The sequence below is a fragment of the Schistocerca gregaria genome, chromosome 6, assembly GCF_023897955.1.
Source record: "Schistocerca gregaria isolate iqSchGreg1 chromosome 6, iqSchGreg1.2, whole genome shotgun sequence".
Classification (NCBI taxonomy): Eukaryota; Metazoa; Arthropoda; class Insecta; order Orthoptera; family Acrididae; genus Schistocerca; species Schistocerca gregaria.
Window position 1 is genome coordinate 408273143 of NC_064925.1, and position 18310 is coordinate 408291452.

The 18310-nt window shown below is 40.1% G+C and overlaps 1 non-coding gene across 1 annotated transcript; it reads right to left on the bottom strand.

Annotated features, from left to right (window-relative positions):
• Positions 1–2180: 2180 nt before the first annotated feature.
• On the bottom strand, positions 2181–2253 carry Trnaa-cgc (transfer RNA alanine (anticodon CGC)). Its single transcript has one exon. It is a non-coding gene; the product is annotated as a tRNA-Ala (tRNA).
• Between the last annotated feature and the right edge of the window lie 16057 nt (positions 2254–18310).

Genomic DNA, 18310 nt, shown 5'->3' on the forward strand with positions numbered 1-18310 from the left:
GTTTTGTCTAAGAGACTCATCGACTCGTTTGCCTCAGTGCCTTCTCAAGTTCAGTGAGTATGATGATTATGAGGTTGTCTACACAAATGCAGATAAATTAAGTCGTAAAGTAGCCATTCTGAGTACTCGGGACAAGATTATATTGAAAGAGCAGAAAACGCAGGCCGATAGTAAAGGGTGATAGGCTTTTAAGTCAAACTGCACATTATCATTCATGAGGATATTCGGTACACAGTTCCAAAAGAAAGTGTTAAGTGTTACAACGGGCTCATGAGCATGATATTTCAGATCGTGGCGACCTACGATCAACAGATAGGCGTATTGCGGAATGGTTTCGGTTTGGAACAGGAAGAGTGGTTTGGTGAAATATGTGAAAGACTGTGTACCATGTGCGCAGAGAGTGAATACAGAAAATCCCTTCGCAGAGGTTACCAGAGGCGTCGATGTCAATTTAAATGCTTATTCTAGACATTTGCTAACCATAGCCAGAACACCTGTAAAGAATACGTATGTGCTTACGATCATCAATGTTTCTCACGGTATCTAGTAATTATAGCAATTCCAGATCAAAAGGCCAGTACAGTATCACAAGAATTTATTAACAATTTCACACTGAAGATTGGAGTGCCTGATAACTTAGCTATAGACCGGGGGTACTAACTTATTTTCAGTACCTACAACCAGCTGGGCTGTGTATTACATATTCAGAAGTTATGAACAAGCCCTTTCTACCCAGAAGCCGACCGCGGTGGTCTAGCGGTTCTAGGCGCTCAGTCCAGAACCGCGAGACTGCTAGGGTAGCAGGTTCGTATGCTGCCTCGGGCATGGATGTGTGTAATGTCCTTAGGTTAGCTAGGTTTAAGTAGTTTTACGTTCTGGGGGATTGATGACCATAGATGTTAAGTCCCACAGTGCTCAGAGCACTTTGAACAATTTTTTTTTCTACCCAGAAACTAAAAGCAGGATGGAGCTTGAGCCTCAGACTATTCCTTAACTGCTAAGATTGTACTTGAATGCCAGACAACACGACTGGGATACCCATTTTGCATATCTAGTTCGAGCAAACAACTTCAGTTTCATATAAGAACTGTCATGTCACTATGTGAGGTGCTGGTTGAAAATGCATACTCAAATTGACTTCTGGGGTCCTCAATTACTATCGAATAGCGAACCAATGAATAAGAGAAGTAAGGTGCAAAACCCGTACACAAAGGTTCTGGAACGCCAGGAACAGCGAAATAGGCGCACTCGTAGCCTGCCTCAGTATCGCAGAGGGCAATGTGTGTTAACTACTAGCCCCTATATACCAAAGAGGAAGACAAATAATTTCTTGACTAAATACCGCGAGCCGTACCACGTCGTTGGTATGACCTCAACTGTTAACGGAAAGGTACAGTCTCCTACCAAAACTTACAATGTCTATCCTGCACGTTGGTCTGGTTAAACAGTTTAAGAGTGCTTTGGACGCTTTGACCGACCCGGTAAGATTAGGTGAAGCTGGTGCAAAGGAGAAACGTAATCGTCTAGACAGCTTAAAGCACATGGCTTGCCTATGGTCTGACGTCACTTGTTGCATTATTTGAAATATTATGTTGCTGTTGGATTTATTCTTGATATTTGTGTTATGCGTATTTTTTGCATTGTGTTGTTTTCAGGGTATTTATTGTTTTCATGTCTTTGCCACATGTGTTTTTTATTATTGTAGTTTCATTGTCAGGTTTGCACATGTTTAGCTGTCGTTCATATGTTTGTTTAAGATATATATATCACAAGGCAGTCGGATGCCTTCCTTATGAGACATCAGTGGACATTGAAATCAACACATCAGAGAAATGAAATTTTGAGACTCCTAGATTTTGTTTCGGATTGATATACAGATGCAAAGGGAAGTAACGTTTTTTAGGGAGGTGCTCAAGGAGTATCATAATCACAGTAAATTAAGAGCACACTTATCACAGCTTGTATATGTTGGCCACAACCTATTGTTTGTAGGAAGTAGAGGAGGAGGAGGAGGAGGAGATTAGTGTTTAACGTCCCGTCGACTACGGGGTTATTACAGACGGAGCGCAAGCTCGGGTGTGGGAAGGATGGAAAAGGAAATCGGCCGTGCTCTTTCAAAGGGACCTTCCAGGCATTTGCCAGAAGCGATTTAGGGAAATCACGGAAAACCTAAATCAGGATGGCCAGAGACGGGATTGAACCGTCGTCCTTCCGAATGCGAGTCCAGTGTGCTAACCACTGCGCCACCTGGCTCGGTGTTTGTTTGAAGTGAACTTGGTTAAATGCGGGAGAAAAATTAATAAAAACGTTGTCCGCGATAGCAGAGTAGGAGAAGTTCCTAAATTAAATGATGTACTTGGTCATTTTGGAATAGCGGTATTGCTATGAAGAGTGAGGTGCTTTGGCTTTCATCCTGGGAAGGGTTTCTGTCTTAGGTGTACACTCACTTGTGTGACTGTCAATACACTAACGCGGAATTCACTGCATCGGCCAGAGGGGCCATTAAGAGTGTTACACTTCCAGAATTGAGAGCACCTTGAGGCCACCCTCACCCCTGTACTTACACATTCATTACACATATTTATCGATTCACAGCAGGTGGAAATTTCAGTGGAGCGGATGTTACATTATACCCACACCATTCAAGAAAATCGTCAAATCATGATTACATAGATGATTTTCAGCAACCAAGATGTCGTGTCTTTACTTTTATGCAGTAATCGCAGAAGGGCACAACTTAAGATCAGCCGAGACACCAGTTTCCGTGGGAACGATTGATGGACGTAGAAGTTCTGTATTAGGTGGTATAAACTTTACATTCAGGATTGTATTGTAGTAAGGTCCTGGTGACCTCCCATTAAGAGTCAGCTCATGCTGTAAATGGATAAGGAAGGACCCATGTGGTACACCTCAGGAGTGGAAGGCTCGGTCCTGGAAGATTCTGAACGAATCCTTCGAAAGAGGGGATGTGTGTTGCACACCAGAAATTTAGATGCGCGAGTTGAGATTATCTTAAACGTGTTATTCCCACTCGCGGCTACGCAGTAGAGGCAAGCCTGTCCGAAGTGCTAACAGAGTAAGCCTTTCGACTCGGACGAGCGAGCCACGTTGAACTTGAATGCCGAATCATAGTATGACCAAGAGTGAGCTGATGTTTCATAAGAGACACTTGCGCACTACCGAGAAACTAACGCGTTGCAAATTTCACTTGGTGTAGGAGCCCGTACTCGGGGCACAGCGAGCTAGTAAAAGCTGAAAGCCAAGTAAAATGAAATAAACATACTCGTCCTCCTATAATAGTACTAAGTCGGACTCGTAGTTGTATGGTTATAAGTGATCGAGCGTAGGAACTCAAAGCATGAAGTAATGCCTCCATTCTGTCTGCGTATTAAACTGGGGAGAATGCTGTCATCTGTGTTACAGAGAAACCACGACCCGGCCTTGTGATGGAAATCTGCTGGCAAACCTGGCAACGAGGCACACCATGTCTGTGGCGTGATGGCTGCGGAATTTGCGGGAAGTTTGATGATGTGGGGAGTTTGTGTCCAGCCAATCTCCACCCCCAGAGCTACTTCGTTCGATGGACTACTAGATGTCTACAGTCTGGCTGCGAGAGATGCTCAATCGCAGTCACCTAGAAACCTAGACGGCTTTGGCCATCGGCGGCGCAGGATTAGCTGACTGGTCTAAGGCGCTGCAGTCATGGGCTGTGCGGCTGTTCGCGGCTGAGGTTAGAGCCCTCCCTCGGACATGGGTGCAAGTGTTTGTCCTTAGGATAATGTAGCTCAAGTAGAGTGTAAAGTTAGGGACTGATGACCTCAGCAGGGAACTGGATTTGCAATGTAGATTAGAGTTGTGGTTTTTCTACCTCCTACATAGGAGTCAATAGTTCACATGCTATTACAGGGAGTCATATCTGGAGTAGGAATAGTACCCTACAAACATGATGTCATTGTAGTGGAAAAAGGACATGAGTTTTCTTAATAAATTAGTGTTTGAAAATAAAAGTTTCCTTCAAACTACCACCTCTACACTCACCTTTGTTTGAACAGGTCGAGATTGTGATGAAGTTAGAGACTTGAGTCGTTTGTGCATTGAGAGAGCATGTCGAGTATAATGGTATATGGAACAATTTATATTAACATTATTTGTTTCATTACTATTTAAAAAAATATATATATATATCTGGAGTGGGCATGCGGTGGATTGTGGAAAGAGGCTGTCAGCTAGGGCTGATTTTGCTTCTGTGATCATCAATGCAGTTATTCCAATGAATAATTAATGTTTGTGGAGCGATAATGTAACTTTTAGTACATAATTCCTACAAGGATTTAATGTTTACACTGATGTGTCAATTTGATACAATTTCTGAATCTAGTACTACTTGTGGTATTCTGCAAAATGATACTACAGCTCCTGTTGATGACCTATAGAGACGCAATTCAGTTTCAAAACACAATTAAAAATGAATAATATGCTAATGTTCCAAGAATTATGGGATTTGAGTCTAATGTGAAGGGGCCTAATGAAACGTTAGCCCCAGAACTAGTGGAAAAGAATGTAGAGTGAAATTACAAACTAGTACGAATTGGTTTAATAGTAACTTGCTGGATGTTCCCAGTCAACAACGAGGCAGTGCTATTCTACTTCAGAGGAAAATTCAGAATTTAGTGCAGAAGTTTGAATTCACTGTGGAAGATATTTGAAGAAAATTTAATGCACTTACCACTCGGTTAATGTAAGAGCTGCAGAGAGGCTCTCTGCTGTGAAAAAATAAGAGTGGTTTCTGTAGATGAGAGTCCAGTAGTTATCATGACAAAATTACTGTTCACTTTGCAGAAACAAATTATTTATCATATATAAACCAGTTGTACAGAACTGTAATCATAATCCTAAAACTGAGTTTCTACTCTAATACTCTCGAAGAACTCTCCTGAACTGTAGAATGGATTAATTATTAACAACTTATAGAACTTACTTATACAACTTACTCCTAAAATTGTTGAAAGCGGTATTGATTGGACAGTATGTCAGTTTATTCAAAAAGTTCAAACAGTTTACTTTGCGAAAGTTAGCTATTTTTTTCAGTCTAAATTAGGAATATCATAGCTAACACTTGGTTCAAGAATCATAAAAGAAGATTGTATACATGGAAGAAGACTAGAGATACTGACAAGTTTCAGGTAGGTTATATAATGGTAAGACAGAGATTTAGCAAGCAGGTTTTAAATTATAAGTCATTTCCAGGGGCAGATGTGCTCCCCGACCACTATCTATTGGTTATGAACTGTAAATTAAACCTGAAGAAACTGCAAAATGGTTGGAATTTAAGGAGATGGGACCTGGATAAACTGATAAACCAGAGGTTGTACAGAGTTTCAGGGAGAGCATAAGGGAACAATAGACAGGAATAGGGGAAAGAAATACAGTAGAAGAAGAATGGGTTGCTCTGAGGGATAAAGTGGTGAATGCAGCAGAGGATGAAGTAGGTAAAAAGACGAGGGCTAGTAGAAATCCTTGGGTAAGAGAAGAAATATTGAATTTAATTGATAAAAGGAGAAAATATAAAATCGCAGTAAATGAAGCAGGCAAAAAGGAATACAAACGTGTCAAAAATAAGATCGACAGGAAGTGCAGAATGGCTAAGCAGGGATGGCTAGAGGACAAATGTAAGGATGTACATGGTTATCTCACTAGGGGTAAGATAGATACTACCTACAGGAAAATTAGAGAGACCTTTGGAGAAAAGAGAACCACTTGTATGAATGTCAAGAGCTCAGATGGAAACCCAGTTCTAAGCAAAGAAGGGAAAGCAGAAAGGTGGAATGAGTATATAGAGGGTCTACACAAGGGAAATGTACTTGAGGAAAATATTATGGAAATGGAAGAGGATGGAGATGATACTGCGTGAAGAGTTTGATGGAGCACTGAAAGATCGGAGTCGAAACAAGGCAGCGGGAGTAGACAACATTCCATTAGAACTACTGACGGCCATCAGGTGGGCAAGATGTATGAGACAGGCGAAATACCCTCAGACATAAAGAAGAATGTAATAATTCCAATCCCAAAGAAAGCAGGTGTTGACAGATGTGAATATTACCGAACAATCAGTTTAATAAGTCACAGCTGCAAAATACTACCGCGAATTCTTTTCAGACGAATGTAAGAACTGGTAGAAGCCGACTTCAGGGAAGATCAGTTTGGATTCCGTAAAAAATATTGGAATACGTGAAGCAATACTGACCCTACGACTTATCTTAGAAGAAAATTAAGGAAAGGCAAACCTAACTTAGAGAAAGCTTTTAACAATCTTGACTGGAATACTCTCGTTGAAATTCTGAAGTTGGCAGGGGTAAAATACAGGGAGCGAAAGGCTATTCACAATTTGTACAGAAACCAGATGGCAGTTATAAGAGCCATGGGGCATGAAACGTAAGCAGTGGTTGGGAAGGGAGTGAGACAGGATTGTAGCCTATCCAAGATGTTATTCAGTCTGTATATTGAGCAAGCAGTGAAGGAAACAAAAGAAAAATTCTGAGTAGGTATTAATATTCATGGAGATGTAATGGAAACTTTGAGGTTTGCCGATGACATTGTAATTCTGTCAGAGACAGCAAAGGATTTGGAAGAGCGGTTGAACGGAATGGACACTGTGATGAAAGGAGGGAATAAGATGAACATTAACAAAAGCAATACGAGGACAATGGAATGTAGTCGAATTAAGTCGGGTGATGCTGAGGGAATTAGATTAGGAAATGAGACACTTAAAGTAGTAAAGGAGTTTACCTATCTTGGGAGCAAAATAACTGATGATGGTCGAATTAGAGAACAAATAAAATGTAGACTGACAATGGCAAGGAAAGCATTTCTGAAGTAGAGAAATTTGTTAACATCGAGTATAGACTTAATTGTCAGGAAGTCGTTTCTGAAAGTATTCGTAAGGAGCGTAGCCATGTATGGAAGTGAAAAATGGACTATAACTAGTTTGGACAAGAAGAGAATAGAAGCTTTCGAAATGTGGTGCTACAGAAGAATGCTGAGAGAAGAGAAGTTTGTGGCACAGCTTGACTAGAAGAAGGGATCGGTTGGTAGGACATGTTCTGAGGCATCAAGCGATCACCAATTTATAATTGGAGGGCAGCGTGGAGGGTAAAAATCGTAGAGAGAGACCAAGAGATGAATACACTAAACAGATTCAGCACGATGTAGGTTGCAGTAGGTACTGGGCGATGAAGAAGCTTGCACAGGATAGTATAGCATGGAGCGCTGCATCAAACCAGTCTCAGCACTGACGACCACAACAACAACAACAATGTCAATATCGTTTTTGTTTCTGGCATCATAATAGAATAAGTTCTCTGTGGTGTCAAAATCTTCTGTGTTGTTTTCAGTGAATATAAATGACAAAAAGAGATAAAGTTTTATCATCATCACTATTTTGGTCTTAGTGAACAAAGGGCTGCATTTTACCCTTGGGCTAACTTCATAATTATTTGTAGCAGCTATTTCAGAGTCAGTACTATATCACAGACATGACATGAGTGACCACATAACAACAGTCCATGTGTGTGTGAAGCTGAAAAAGCCAAATTAAGCTGTGCAAATATATTTATTTCCACCTCGATCAAATAATCTCTGTATGAGGTAGGACGGCTTAATATCTTTCTAAGGCATGATTAATGTGAAGTTGCCAATTTCGTTTGGAATCAATCTATTGTGCTAGAAACTCTCCAGACATTTGGAAATTTGGAGAAAATCAAATTCAGTGTAACAGGAGAATAAAGAATTATGTCAGTACTTGAATGAGAGAGTTTCTAAAATTGAAAAAAAGTTGAGGTCATTGATACAGCAAAGGGCGTGTGCCAGATAATAGTGATTTATATTCAGTTCAAGAAGATGAATGAGATCCTGTATCTCGTTATGAAAGGAGGAGAATTCTTCACCAACATGGTCATTTTAATCATGATTCTGGAAACTATGAAACGAAGCATGGTTTTCAATATAACCATTTGTTGCCTGTTCTAAAATTGCCTGTTTACATTAAATAGTACTTATCCTCATGCTTGATTAGACTAGTTTGATTTTGTATTTCCTTCCAAATGGCTAGCCGATCACAGAACTGATTTTGTATGTGGCTGTTTGGTGGGTGACCTTAGTACGTGAATACTTAGATTGACTAGAAACTGTGAACCATATGACGAGTTTTATCAGATATTCCTGTTAGAAGATTGGTCTGAAGCAGCGCAAGACATAATCTTTTGGCATACTTGGTTATGAAAAATATTAATAATACTCATTTTATAAATCGTGCTTCATTCTTTGAATGCATGGTGTGGAAAAATAAACTTTTAACAATACTTACAATCCTACTGAACTGAATTATAATTGACGTGGAAAATTTCCTCCCACGTTGAGCCATATTATTATTCCTGGTCAGGTAAATGGGTAGTTAGTGGGATTTGAAATTTGCTCCAAGAATTAGAATATGACAATGCTGAAGAGAATGGATGTGGTAGAAGAAACAGTAAGTTATTTATCCTAATCTGAGGCCACAGAGCAATTTGAATAATGATCAGCAGCAATGTGATAAATATTGTGATAGATTTGGGAAAGGAAACTGGAGGAATCGGAGGAATTATGTGATTGCAATGAAAGCAACAATTTTAGGAGTGGTAATAGTGATTAGATTAGAAGACTGTTACGTCAAATCAAGATGATAAAGTGAATGGTAGTCACTGACATTACCAAGTCCCTATTTTGTAGCAGTACGCTGATTTCATCCACAGAAAAATGTTCAAGTGTGTAGCCCATAGCCCCATAGCCACATAATTGAAAACTGATGTGTGCGGCTGATTTGAGTGCTGAAAGCAGATTGAAAAATGCCTGTGAGAAATTGAATATGTTGACTATTGTATGTTTGTTACCTATTGATAAGTGATAGACAGGAAAATCTCAATTCTCTGAAGAGTCCAACGTTTCAAATATATTTCACCTTGTGTTTAAAGTGTTGGAAGCCAGTCATCTGGGGTGAGCGAGTCAGCATTTCACAGATCTGGAGTTGTAGCTTTATGGACTATTCCTTCTTTACAGTGGACTCAAGTGAAAGGGATGATTAACAGAAAAGGAGCAGGGATGAAGGGACAAGTCAGTATTGATTTTCTTTGTCAAGGTTATAGCTTCATCCGAATTTAGTAACTGTGTGGAATTTGGCAAGTGATACGATTTTATGGGCTGATTTCTTGTTGAAATACCAAGAAGTGAAGGCCTTGATCTGTGTTGTAGTGAGTTTTATGTATAGTGATGGTATGTTAAAGCATGAGGGAAGAGTTGCCTGTTGTGACTGAGTATGGTGTTCAAACAGTCTTATTACATCATTTTCCAATGAGGTCGTTGAACTTCACAATAAATATTGAGTTGGAGTAAGTGTGCTGAAGTGGTAGGCGAATTACTGAAAGGCAATTTATTTACTGTACTGCGACATAATTCTTCAATATTTTCAGTGCATCCAGGGACATAAAATTCTTTTGTGTGTTGTTGCATTATGAACATGATTTCCCTGGTTGTTATCATGTTTTCGATTAATTTTTGCGGTACCGCTAGCTGTCTTTTTCTACTTAGTGTCGATAAAGGGATTTTACTATGAGCCACAAGTCTAGCACAGAATTTTCGATGAAGTTTTGTGTATCAATATAAAATTGTCAGGCATAAAAAATGAAATGAATGTAGTAAAAGTGGAAATGAAGATTATAAAGGTGTTCAGATTGTGGGACGTGCTCAGAAGTAAAAGTGATATTTGAAAAATCTCACGCCAGGTATGTAAATAGTGTGATGATTATCTCTTCATGCACTCCGCATATAGCACGAATTATTGTTTAGAAAGTGATGTACATGTTGACACTATAAGTTTATTGATCATCTGAGGTGATGTATATTGTGAGTCCATTCATAAATACTTTAATGTAAATGGATTACATGTGGATTATGCGCTGAAGAGCCAAATAAACTAGTACAACTGTGGAATATAGCGTAGGGCCCCGCGAGCACTCAGAAGTGCTGCAACACGATGTGGTATGGAGTATGTTGAGTAATGTTCATGCGTGGGGAGTTTGGTGGTCAAAGAAGTGTTTAAACGCAGAAGAGAGCTACTGGAGGCTCTATGTAGCAATTCTAGACGTGTGGGGTACCACACTGTCCTGATGGAATTGCCCAAGTCCATCGGAATGCACAATGGGCATGAATGGATTCAGGTGATCAGACAGAAACCGTATGCACTTGTCATCTGTCAGAGTCGTATAAGAGGTTCCATATCACTGCAGATGCACACATCCCACACCATTACACAAGCTTCCACCAGCTTGAACAGTCCTCTGATGACGACCAGGCATAATTTTTCCAGTGATCAACAGTCCAATGATGTGTTGATTGGTCTAGCCAAAGTGTAAAGTATTGTATCGTGCAGTCATCAGGGTACAGGAGTTCGCCTCCAGAAGCCCATATCGATGCTGTTTCTTTGAAAGGTTCGCAAGCTGACACCTTCAAACTATATTATTGTTTTTAAGGAATTATACTACCAGAGTCTGTATATGTGTGGTGTGAGAAAAGTAATGTCGCAGACAGCACTCGAACGATCTAGCAGTGCTATGTACACTGGCGTGATCGTCGCTTTCTGACAGTCTGAGTTTTCAGCTCTTTACATGATCACGTGATTTTTTGGTAGCCCCCATCAGTGAAGTTGAGTTTTTGTTTTGTGTTTACAGTAATGGAACAGGGGATTTAGAACGACGTTATTCAGTCACGTTTATTGTTAAACTTGGGGAATCAATAAGTCCGATCATTCAAAAGTTGAAACAGGCCAATAGGAAAAAATCCTTGTTAAGAGCACAAATTGTTCCTGGCACAAATCATTTTTGGAAGGCTGATAGCCGGATGAAGATGAATCTCGCTCACAGAGGCCTTCAAAATCAAAAACCGACGAGAACGTCGAACGTGTGCATGGTCTTTCGAGACCAGACGGACATTTAACAATAAAGATAATGGGTGAACAGTCAAACTTGACAACTTTCACGTTAAATCAAAAATCTGACTGCAGATTTGCACATGTGGAAAGTTTGTGCCAAAATCGTGCTGAGAAATCTCACAATTCAGAAGAACAACAATTGAAGAAACACGTTTGTTGGTGTTCTTGAGAAGACTGCTATTAACTGCGAATGTTTCATTAGTGTGATCATCGGTGTCGAATTGAGGATTATTGAGTATGATCCTGAGACAATGGGGCAAAGTGAGGAGTGGCACACTGCGACATCTTCTCCACCAAAAGGAGCTCGAATGAGAAAATCAAAGATAAAAAAAAGCTTGTATTAACTTTTTTGAGTGTAGGGACATCATGTACAATGAATTTGTTCCTTCAGGACAAACTGTCAACCTTGTGTTATGCAAGGATATCCTTAAAACTCTCAGGAGAAGATTGAATCGAGTGAGACCGACTCTACATGCAGACGAATGGACGCTGAATCGTAATAGCGTTCCATTTAACACAACCATTCCCATCACGGATCTTGTCACCACAAAAGGCATTCCTGTTGTCCCACAGGAACCCTAGTCATCTGATCTGAGTCCCTGTCAGCATTTTCTGTTGGCGAAACTAAGAATTCCTTCAAAGTATGTCGTCTTCGGACTCTGGAAAAATACTGAAGGCCCTAGGACTTAAAGCCATTCGGCGCTGCTGCCAAGGCTGGGAAGAATGATTATACCGACGTAAATTTGCCAAAAGAAACTACTGTGTAGGAACCAATTCTCAAAAAAAACCTTGGTAGACCAAAGATCAGTCACATTACTTTCCTAATATACCGAGGATATTTCATATTTTTCATTTAATGTCAACCGAAAAATTTAAGTCTCAGTAGTAGATGTCACATTGTACAATGAAGGACGTTTCCAGTATTTCCAAGTTGAGGGCCTTAGTTACATATCAGCATCTCTTTATAAAGTATATTGAGAGAAAACGTCAAAAACAATTACCGAAATGGCTTTTTATATTTTTTGTGGTGTTCATAAAACCAGCATTACACCTTATCGAAAGTGTGTAGTAATTGCTAAGACTGTGCTAAAGGTATTTCCAAATCTGGACCCTGATCGAATATCAGTTGGCTTTTAAAAAGCATGTTGTCAATACAGTTCAACAACAACTAACGAATTTTTTAAAAAACTTTTTCAGGGTGTTCAATGTGTCGCCCCCAATCCTCATGGTAATGCACATTATGTAAAATGTGTTGGCATTACGGGAGTTAATCAGTCTTTTAACGTAAAGTTTAGTATCTACATTCTGATAATATACCTTTTAGCAGTTCTGTATGCAACGATTAAATAAAATCTTTTTAGATATTTACCTTCGAATAATTGTTTGTGTTGCAATGTTGTATATGTGGCTTTATTGTTATTGTGGAACTAAAAAATTGGTACTCATGAATTAGATTTCTATAATGTCAAGCATGCAGTCTTCACCATGAAGTTAGCATTAATAAAACCTAGCTTCAGTATTATCACACAAATTTAATATTCATTGCTAAGTGGCTTCCTTTCCTTATGTGAGTATAAAGGATATTATTCTCTTGTGTTGCATGAGTTTATAACATCCCGAAATGAATCTTTTCAGAACACATTACAGAACTGATCACAGAATGAAATTTCAGTTAGGGATTTGGTAAGAAGGCTACAGTTGTTTGCAATGCGTAGTAATACACAATGCGTTGGATACTTAAATATTGTGATGTTAACACAATACTTCCTGTAAAATTAATCTGTCATTTGTGGTCCTTGGTAAGCGTACTTAGCACCAACAAAGGGGTATTCAAAAACATTTAGGAACATTTCTTACCACCTCTGTCTATGCCAGACATGTTGTGGTATTACACTGCACAAGGTGTACTAAAACTACTACAACAATTACTTTCTGTATGTCGGGGGATTATTACTGTTTTGAGATAACATTGCTTCCCTCCAGCAATATCCTTTATTGCATCCCTTATCAGCTCGTAGCTTTATCCAGTGACAAAGTTACAAGGTTTGTTTTCACATTGTGGTAAGTTAACATTAATATCAGTAACAAATATTTTCAAAACAAAATAAAAACACAAAACACTGTTCATGATTATATTTGCGTGGAGTGGTGACACATAACAGCACTCTAAAGGAATTTGGGAAATCCATTTACAACAAATTTAAATACCTCACAAAGACGGGGTGGTGATATATGTACGAACATAGTTTTTGGTCCTCTATCTCAAAAATAAAGTTTTTAAAAATAAATACTGTAAGTTTACCACATTCATAAAACGATAGCAAAATATAATGTTCGCTGAGGTGCTACAAAAAATGTGCCCGCGAAAGAGTTAACACTGTGTATCAGTTAAATTTTTATGGCTACTCATTTACGCTCCTTCGGTCATTTATTTAATTTTCATGAGTTATTTTGGAGCATGTGTTGTCTGCGCTATCTGTAGCATACCTGTAGCCAATATACCCTTTGTGAATTTAGTGATCATGTGTGATACAGATACTTAAATAATTCAGCTACATACTTGCTCTTTCTACTGTTATGTTTACCATAACAAGCCCCTTATAGAAAATAGTATAGATGACAATCCAATATGGTGAAGATATGATGCACGTGGTGGATACAAGTAAGGCTATTGAAACCCTTAGCAAGATGGACACATTTCTATATCTAGGTTCTCGACTACAGGCAAGAGGATGAGCAAGCAGGAATCACAGTGATCTGGATCGATTCAGACACATCACTGATATTATTTGTGAGAACAAGATGCACATCCACATAAAATACAAGATATAAGGCACAACGGAGAAGACAGTTGCATTATGTGATACTGAGCGTAAACTCATACCAAGGAGCTTTCAGGTTTCACTACATTATGAAAATTCGGATGCTGAGAAGACCATTAGCCATTTCCCGCTCGGTCACAGTAACAAGACAACTAACTGGAATGTCTCCAATCAACGAAAAGGTTCAAAAATGGAGCGTTCGTTGGTATGGACACATTATATAGCACCTACTTTAGTCATCAGCTTAGCCTATCGTCTCACTGTTGAAGACCACAACCAACACGGAAGACCTTAACCGCATCGGATAGGTACTATAAACGTATATCTAAAATAAAGGAACATAAACCCACAGGTAGTGTTAGAACGTAAGGAAAGGTGTACATTGTCCAAAAAAGCAGACCACGCTCCAACGGGACTACGTTAAGAAGGAGTAGAAGAAGATTATGAAGATGTTGGAAAGAGAGCACAACAGGAGGGTCTCGATATTAATGAGTAGAACAGGGGTCTGAACTAGAGAAATCACAAAAACAGTTTGTGAACGGCCAAAGCCTCAGAGGCGCGATGACGTTCTCCCACCGAAAAGTTTAATGACGGACAGTGAGAAGAACGAGGCAGCTGTGCGAAGAGAGATTTCCGAGGTGGCGGTACGGGTCACAATAGTAAAGGCAACTTCGGAGGTGGCTTTCGCACGTATGAACAGGGGACGGGACAACTGTAGTGCGAAGGGAGTTTAGAAGAGCGCCACCAGAAATGAGGACGCTGCATGGAAAGTTTATATGCGACGAGAGGCAATACGTCACACCGAGAGGGAAGGAAGTAATGCAGCGTATAATTATCCTCGAAATTAGTAGAGGGAGAAATTGTAACCAAGGAATCAGATTAGTTTCAGCTCCGCCCCGCAATGAAAGTAAGGTGAGGGGGAAAATATGGTGTGTTCTAGACAAAATACAAGAAGAGCCAACTGAAGGATCACAAAAATATAATAGGCGTTAATCCCCTGCAGGATGGTGTCAGGAAATGGAAAACCACCCATGATCGGTAAATCAACCAGCATATGTCGTGACCACCTCAGTCGACAAGTACGTTGTATTCACAATGACTGATATAGCTATGGCTTCTGGTAATTTATGGTGGCGTGCCCTGTTAAAATGTATGAAGCAGATGGACTGCCTCATTTGTCTCTATAACAGACTACGAAATTTTTGCACAGACATTCAGATGCAACTGGAATTTACTTGAAACAAAATCGGGACAGCCGGCTGGAGTGGCCGAGCGGTTCTAGGCTCTACAGCTTCGTTCGCAGGTTCTATTCCTGCCTCGGGCATGGTTGTGTGTGATGTCCTTAGGTTACTTAGGTTTAAGTAGTTCTAAGTTCTAGGTGACTGATGACCTCACATGTTAAGTCCCATAGTGCTCAGAGCCATTTGAAACTTTGGAACCAAAATCGTGACAGATATCACCAAAGGCCTGCTTGTAGGATGCTCTTTGCGTTCACAGTTCTGAGATGTTGGCATAGAGTCATTATGAAACCAGATTCATAGTACAGCAGACACTAGAGGCTGCGTAGCCTACGGAGATGATCTCCTAATTACAGTATCTGGCAGCACAAGCGCTAAATAAGAAGAGGATTTTAGTGAAGTTCTTGAAAGAGTAAGTAATTGGCGCACAGATAACAGTTAACCGAAATCACCATACAAAAGAGATTTTATGTTAGCCCTCTAAATTTCGGACATGCGGCCGCGCAAATAAAATTTCTTCCACCGATAGTTCGGGTGAATATCGTCCAGCCGTCCATAGAACGTGCGGTATGGCTGACAACAATGTGCTATGTGCGTCCTTATATGCTCCACAGCGGCGATGTTTCGTATGCGGGTCACAGACGCTGGTCAGCAGCATTAAGATACGCTTATATATTCGCCGCCTGCGAAGAAAGCGTTCGGAAATTCGATTCGCTTAGTAATATATGTTCGGCGTAGATGAAACCATGACGACTTCTCTGCAGTTTAATTACCCCAAGAGCAGGGTTCTATGCTTTGTCCAAACAGAAACCACTATCTCCGTTTATTAAATTATTAGCTAATCTACATCGAGTAAAGTTGCAATCTTCGTGAGATAGCCTTAACAGCGTTTTTCTCAAGAATATGGCGGATCTTCGAGGACCTAGCACTCTCATAGGGCAAAACAGTAATTGATCTAAAGGAATTACTATCTTCTTTCCCATCACATAGTAGGTGAATATGGATTGGGGGTAAGTAATATAAGAGGCAGCCATCAGGTAGAATTTTGCACAGAGCATAACTTAATCATAGCTACCACTTGGTTCAAGAATCATAAAAGAAGGTTGTATATATGGAAGTATCCTGGAGATACTAGAAGGTATCAGATAGATTATGTAATGGTGAGACAGAGATTTAGGAACCAGGTATTAAACTGTAAGACATTTCCAGGAGCACATATGGACTCTGACCACAATCTATTGGTTATGAACTGTAGATTAAAACTGAAGAAACTGCAAAAAGGTGGGAATTTAAGTGGATGGGACCTTGATAAATTGACTACACCAGAGGTTGTACAGAGTTTCGCGGATAGCATAAGTGAAATATTGACAGGAATGGAGGAAAGAAATACAGTAGAAGAAGAATCGGTAGCTTTGAGGGACGAAGTGATGAAGGCAGCAGAGGATAAAGTGCGTAAAAAGACGAGGGCTACAAGAAATCCTTAGGTAACAGAGGAAATATTGAATTTAATTGATGAAAGGAGAAAATATAAAAATGCAGTAAATGAAGCAGGCAGAAAGGAATAGAAACGTCTCAAAAATGAGATCGACAGGAAGTGCAAAATGGCTAAGCAGGGATGGCTAGAGGATAAATTATAAGGATGTAGAGGCTTATCACACTACGGGTAAGATAGATACTGCATACAGAAAAATTAGCGAGACATTTGGAGAAAAGAGAGCCACTTATATGAATTTCATGAGCTCAGATGGAAACTCAGTTCTAAGCAAAGAAGGGAAAGCAGAAAGGTGGAAGGAGTACAAAGAGATTCTATACATGGGCGATGTACGTGAGGACAATATTATGGAAATGGAAGAGGATGTATTTGAAGAAGTAATGGGATACACGATACTGTGTGAAGAGTTTGACAAAGCACTGACGACCTTGTTAGAGCCAGTCCTTACAAAACCCTACCATCTGGTGAGCAAGATTTGTGAGACAGCGAAATACCCTCAGTCTTCAATCCCAATGAAAGCAGGTGTTTACAGATGTGAAAATTACCAAACTATCAGTTTAATAGGTCACAGCTGCAAAATACGTGGGGCGTATAAGAAAGATCCACAAGTCATAATTCTTCCCGACCTACACGCTACCTGACGGGACATGGCCCATATCCTTCTTTAATGCAGAAAATACAACCAGACATCACAGGCCCTTGTGAATATGGAGCAGTTGTCACACTTGAACACATCGTGTGAGAATGTGCCACTAGACAAAACGTTGCAGACTACGATAGTAGCATCTTTGGTTATGGAATAGTCGATGACATAACAAGGAAAGAAGAGGTGTGGGACAAGTGGAATTTACTGACCGCGAAAATGGACACATCATGAAAAAAAATGCGTCACTTTGGTTCCCAGTATTCCGAACCTATACAGAAAATTGGAATAGAAATCAACATAAACATTATTTCCCTCCTTTTTATTTCTCATGAAACCCAAGCTTAGTATATTGTACTACTGTATAGCGAGACGTTCAGAGGTGGTGGTCCAGACTTTTGTACACACCGGTACCTCTTATACCCAGTAGCACACCCTCTTGCTTTGATGAATGCCTGTATTCGTCGTGGCATACTATCCACAAGTTCATCAGCGCACTGTTTATTCAGGTTGTCGCACTCCTCAATCGCAATTTGCCGTTGATCCCTCAGAGTGGTGATGGATCACGTCATCAATCCCTTGTTAGTCTATATCCCGTACATGTTTGGTAGGGTTCATGTCTGGAGAACATGCTGTCCACTCTAATCAATCGATTTCTTTATTCTGAAGGATGTCATTCACAAGATGTGCACGAAGGATGCGCTACTTGTAGTCCATGAAGGCGAATGCCTTGTACACATGCTGCCCATTATGGTTGCACTATTAGTCGGAGGAAGGCATTCACGTATCGTACAGCCGTTACATCGCCTTCCATGACCATGAATGGCATACGTCGGCCCCACATAATCCACCTCAAAACAGCAGGAAACCTCCACGTTGCTGTAGTAAGTGGACAAAGTGTCTATGGAGTTCAGCCTGACCAGGTTGCCTCCAAACATGACTCCGGCGTTTCTCAGTTTGAAGGCTTATGCGACACACAACAGTGAAGAGAACATGATGCCAGTCTGGAGCGAACTATTCGGCAAGTTATTAGGTCCATGTGTAACGCGCTGCATGGTATCGTGGTTGCAAACATGAACCTCGCGTTGGTCGTCGTGA